The sequence below is a fragment of the Dermacentor silvarum genome, chromosome 3 (assembly GCF_013339745.2).
Source record: "Dermacentor silvarum isolate Dsil-2018 chromosome 3, BIME_Dsil_1.4, whole genome shotgun sequence".
Lineage (NCBI taxonomy): Eukaryota > Metazoa > Arthropoda > Arachnida > Ixodida > Ixodidae > Dermacentor > Dermacentor silvarum.
In genome coordinates this window covers 4,245,988-4,251,444 of record NC_051156.1, presented here as the reverse complement: position 1 = coordinate 4,251,444, position 5,457 = coordinate 4,245,988, and positions in this window count along the sequence as shown.

The window sequence follows — 5,457 nt, the reverse complement described above, 5'->3', positions numbered from 1 at the left end:
CGTCTCTCTGTTTGCTTGTCTCTGTCTGTCTCTTTATGTCTGTCTGCTGTATGTCTGTCTCTCTCTCTGTCTGTCTCTGTCTGTCTCTGTCTGTCTGACCCTGTATGTCTGTCTGTCTGTCTGTCTGTATGTGTGTCTTTCAGTCTGTCTCTCTTTGTCTTTCTGTCTGTCTCTGTCTGTTTGTCGGTATGCCTGTCTGTCTGCCTCTCTGACTGTCTTTTTGTCTCGGTCTGTCTGTCTGTCTTCTCTGTCTGTGTGTCTCTGGCTGTCTGTCTCTGTATGCCTGTCTGTCGGTCTCTTTGTTTGTCTGTCTGCCTGTATGTCTCTGTCTGTCTGTCTGTCTGTCTGTCTGTCGATATGTCTGTCTGTCTCTGTCTGTCTGTATGTCTGTCTCTCTGTCTGTCCCTGTCTGTCTGTCACAGTATCTGTCTGTCTGTCTGTCTGTCTGTCTATCTGTCGGTCTGTCTGTCCCTGTCTGTCTGTCAATGTCTGTCTGTCCGTCGGTCTGTCTGTTTGCTTGTCTCTGTCTGTTTGTCTGTCCTGTCGGTCTGTCTGTCTGTATCTGTCTGTTTGTCTGTCTCTGTCTGTCTCTGTCTGTATGTCTGTCTGTTTCTGTCTGTCTGTCTGTCTGTCTGTCTCTGTCTGTCTGTCTCTGTCTGTCCTGTCTGTCTGTCTCTGTCTGTCTGTCCTGTCTGTCTGTCTGTCTGTCTGTCTGTCTGTCTGTCTGTCTGTCTGTCTGTCTGTCTGTCTGTCTGTCTGTCTGTATGTCTGTGTCTCTGTCTGTCCCTGTCTGTCTGTCAGAGTATCTGTTTGTCTGTCTGTCTGTCTATCTGTCGTCTGTCTGTCTGTCCCTGTCTGTCTGTCTGTCTGTCTGTCTGTCTGTCTGTATGTCTGTCTGTCCTGTCTGTCTGTCTGTCTGTCTGTCTGTCTGTCTGTCTGTCTGTCTGTCTGTCTGTCTGTCTGTCTGTCTGTCTCTGTCTGTCTGTCTGTCTGTTGTCTGTCTGTCTGTCTGTCTGTCTGTCTGTCTGTCTGTCTGTCTGTCTGTCTGTCTGTCTGTCTGTCTGTCTGTCTGTCTGTCTGTCTGTCTGTCTCTGTCTGTCTGTCTGTCTGTCTGTCTGTCTGTCTGTCTGTCTGTCTGTCTGTCTGTCTGTCTGTCCTGTCTGTCTGTCTGTCGTCTGTCTGTCTGTCAGAGTGTCTGTCTGTCTGTCTGTCTGTCTGTCTGTTCTGTCTGTCTGTCTGTCTGTCTGTCTGTCTGTCTGTCCTGTCTGTCTGTCTCTGTCTGTCTGTCTGTCTGTCTGTCTGTCTGTCTGTCTGTCTGTCTGTCTGTCTGTCTGTCTGTCTGTCTGTCTGTCTGTCTGTCTGTCTGTCTGTCTGTCTGTCTGTCTGTCTGTCTGTCTGTCTGTCTGTCTGTCTGTCTGTCTGTCTGTCTCTGTCTGTCGTTGTCTGTCTCTGTCTGTCTCTGTCTGTATGTCTGTCTCTCTCTGTCTGTCTCTGTCTGTCTGTTTCTGTCTGTCTCTGTCTGTCTGTCTCTGGCTGTCCCTGTCTGTCTGTCTCTGTCTGTCTGTCTGTACTCCAACGCAGTTCCCCAATATCTACAAGCTTTGGCTACTGGATATGTGTTCGCGGCCGTGACGCCGTCGTAGTTTAGCCATTCGTCATTCCAGCTTTGTCATCTGACTCTCGTCACGCCTTGTCACGCCTCCCACGTCGACTCAGTGGTCCAAGTTGTCTAACAGGTTTGACCACTATGTATGTGCCTGTAGTGGTGATGCCTTCGTGGTCGCTGCATCGTCGTCTTTCCAGATTTGTGATCCGACTCTATTCATACCATTGTTGTGACACCATCGTTACAGTAGTACTAAATGCATTCGTTGTGATACCGTCTTCATGATGTCATAGTGGTCGTTCCATCGTCGTCATTGCAGCTTCGTTATCTGAATCTCGTCAAGGTGTCGTCGTCACGCCGTCGTCATCAGGTCTTGAACGCCGAAGCAGTAGTTAAAGTTGTCTAATAGCTTGGGCCACTATGCATGTTCTCGCGGTAATTATGCCGCGGGGTCGTTGTCACACCATCATTGTGATACAGTCGTCATCATTCCCATCATCGTCATTAAAACTTCATCATCCTACTCTTGTTATACCATCATCGTTATACGGCCTTCCTGGTACAGTGGTCGTCATGTTATGGTCGTTATACACTTGTCTTAATTCCATTATCGTCATACCGTCCTCAGGCCATCGCCGTCTTTCAGTCGTCATCATACAGTTGTCATGAGTCGTCATGCCATCTTCATGATGCCATCATGCTTTTTCTATTGTCATCATTTTAACTTAGTCATCCAACTCTTGTCATGGCGTCGTCATCGCACCACCGTCGTCACAAAGTTGTCGTCTCCCCGTCGCAGTCACTCTGTCGTTTTACCACCATCATCACTTCAGAAACGTCATCTCATGGTCATCATGACGTCGCGTGATGGCCATCGTACTTCCATCGACGTCATTCGTTCTTCGTTATGGTATCGTAATCATACTGTCGTCGTTGAATTTTGAATATGAAAACAATGTCATGCCGTCATCGTTATTGCGATTGTCAGGCAGTCGCTGCCAGGCATTAGTTGTTACACATTCTTCCTCATGCCAATCGTGGTCGTGCCATCGCGGTCATGCCATCATCGATATTCTAGCTTCGTCGTCAGGTGGCTGTCATACCGTCGTAGTCACGCCAATCTAGGTCATACAGTCTTTGTAATCCCTCCCGCAGTCCTCATGCCGTCATCATCACACCGTCGACATTATAGCGCTGTTATCACTTCAGAATCGTCAGCTCATTGCCGTCGTAGCGCCTTTCACGCACTATGGACGCCATCATTTCTTCGACATTACATTGTCGTCACTGTGTCGTTGTCATACAGCCGTCTTTATGCTGTCATGCTTGTGGGTGACCTTGGCGATTGAATGTCATAGGTAAGTGGGCAGATACCGGACATAGCGTATGTCGTATGTAGCCTAAGCAAAAGAAGACCCAAAGCGACCACCACTGATTTTAAGTAAACTTCACTTGAGCAATACAGTATGCCGCTACATTGCTTGATTGCTTAACCCCATTAGCATCTACAGTCATAGTGAGACGGGTTCTGCCGTAATTTTACTTTTTTTGTTAGTTTACCCCTTGCCCTACGTGCTTTATTATTTTCTTTACGTTGATATTGCGCTAAAAAGAGCGATAAGTCTAAATTAACTAGCCGAGCTTTTATCCTCGCAATAGATTTTGCAATTCTTTACGGTACTTTTACGGACAATGATGGGTCAATTACAGATGGCCAACATCATGATGGTCAGTGGTTTCCTGACGCACTTTGCCATACTCTTTTCTTATAGCCAGTGCTTTAAGGGCGACTGGTATTTAGATGATATCGCTCATTTTTCATTAGGATAGCGGACCCATCTCATGACCTTGGTTTCTTGTGCCGGGAACATTGATCATTCTGCAGAAGTAGCTGTTCCGAATTGAGCCTTTCAACACGCTGTTTACATCTCACAGCCGTCATTTTCGCTAAATAATTCGAATAAAGCTTTGTAACCAGTAGTGTTTCTGTATAAGTTATAAAAAGCAGTCTATACCAGCGCAAATAATTACAGTTCTTTTTTTTTTTTGCAGAAACCATCAGAAATAACAATATGCGAGACAGATGAGTGCTATCTAGCAGCTGACACGTTCACGACTTCAGGCAATGAGAGCATCGATCCATGCGAGGACTTCTACGCGTACGTTTGCGGTTCGTCCAAGCGAACGCATGGAAACGCCATGGAACGGGTTTGTACCGTATTGTCCTGATAACAGCTTTTTATTTACATGGCTAAGATTGTAACTTCAGACGTTAAGACAAAGTAGCATGTTTGCTCACAGCTGTGCCCAAACGCAATAATGAAGCGTGGCCGAGACAAAGTAGTGGCACTCCTTTTGTTAAAAATTATTAAATTGCCTAGTCGGACCCAAGCTCAAACGCGAGGCCGACCAAGGTCACTGAGTTTGTCGCCAAGCGGATAACTCATTAACATTATACGGAACCTCACAGCGTCGTCCACGACCACGTCCACGACACGACCACGGCATAAATGCGCTTGCAATGTCCATATAATTGCTATCGCAATAAAATAATGGTACGTTATTTTTAAACATGCTTCAGCAACCGCTGGAATATATAGCAGTGTCTTTTTTATAGGTTCCTTGACACTACTGCTAACACTTTAACTGCTTCGACGCACAGCTCTAGTCAAGCTAGTGTCTAAAAATTGTCTTTTTACTTAGGAAATCTTCATAAACATTTTATAGAATGAAAAGAAGTAACGTGTGTAAGAAATCGAGCGAGAATCACACATCTACAACAAAACAATGATGAAGGTAGGTTTAGCCTTCGTGCCAGCCAAGTAACTATGGTGTTTCACTGCGGATTCTCGAGGAGGCACTGTAAATTCCTGCAGCGGCGGCAGCATCCCGATGGGAGGGTTAGGGGAGGGGGGGGATCAACAACACTGATATACTGCAATTAGGCGCACGGTAAAGAACCCCAGGTCGTCATAATCATTGCCGATTTCTCGACTGCGGCGTGCGCCATAACCAGATCGTGTTTATTCTACGTTCGAGGTCGTACCACACGCTCGAGTTCGTAGCAGTATGCTCAAGTGCACTCATTCAAGGTTTGTTAGGAAAGCGTTATTAAAGTTATTAGACCTGGCTATAGCATTTCAAGTGCGCCATAGTATTTCGGCTGCGCCATACAAATTATACAATTTCTCCCTAAGTGGGCACGTAAATGCTTGTCGCATTGTGTACGAATTTGCTAAGATGTGCGTATGGCAATGACCTATTTGCGCAGATGCAAAGCGAGGTTTGGAGCTGGACGACGGGCGCTCTTCTTGTCACGGTTGTGCCGAAGAAGAACCAGACAGCGTGGCAGAAAACAGCTGGCATGCTACAGGCGTGTCGGTCCATTGGAAGGACGCACAGCGCAGAGGTTCGGATCATTTCTATGCACTAAATACAGACCAGCGGTGTCTGCGGGAAGAAATGAGTTCGGTTCGGATGCAGGATAGATTTGCCAAGTTTGTAACACTCAAGATCTACAAAACCACCCGACCGCGTCGATCATTGTGCGTTGAGGGGGAATGCAGAAGCTTTTTTGCTAGGGATTATGAGTAAATCACCACAAATGGGTCGTTAAAATGTTTTCTTAGGGTTTTTTGATAAATTCTCCTATTGGGTCACTACGAAAACAATATTTAATAGTGGTATTGTAACAGAGACCTTAAAGGCGCCTGAAGTGATAGGAATTTATTTCAGTGCTCCTAATTTCAAACCCTACCGGCAGTGGATAAAATTGTTGGTATACAGTGCGAAATGCGAGTCAAAGCCAATAATATGTCCAAGGGGCCAAATTGGTTCTGATACATTGTGAA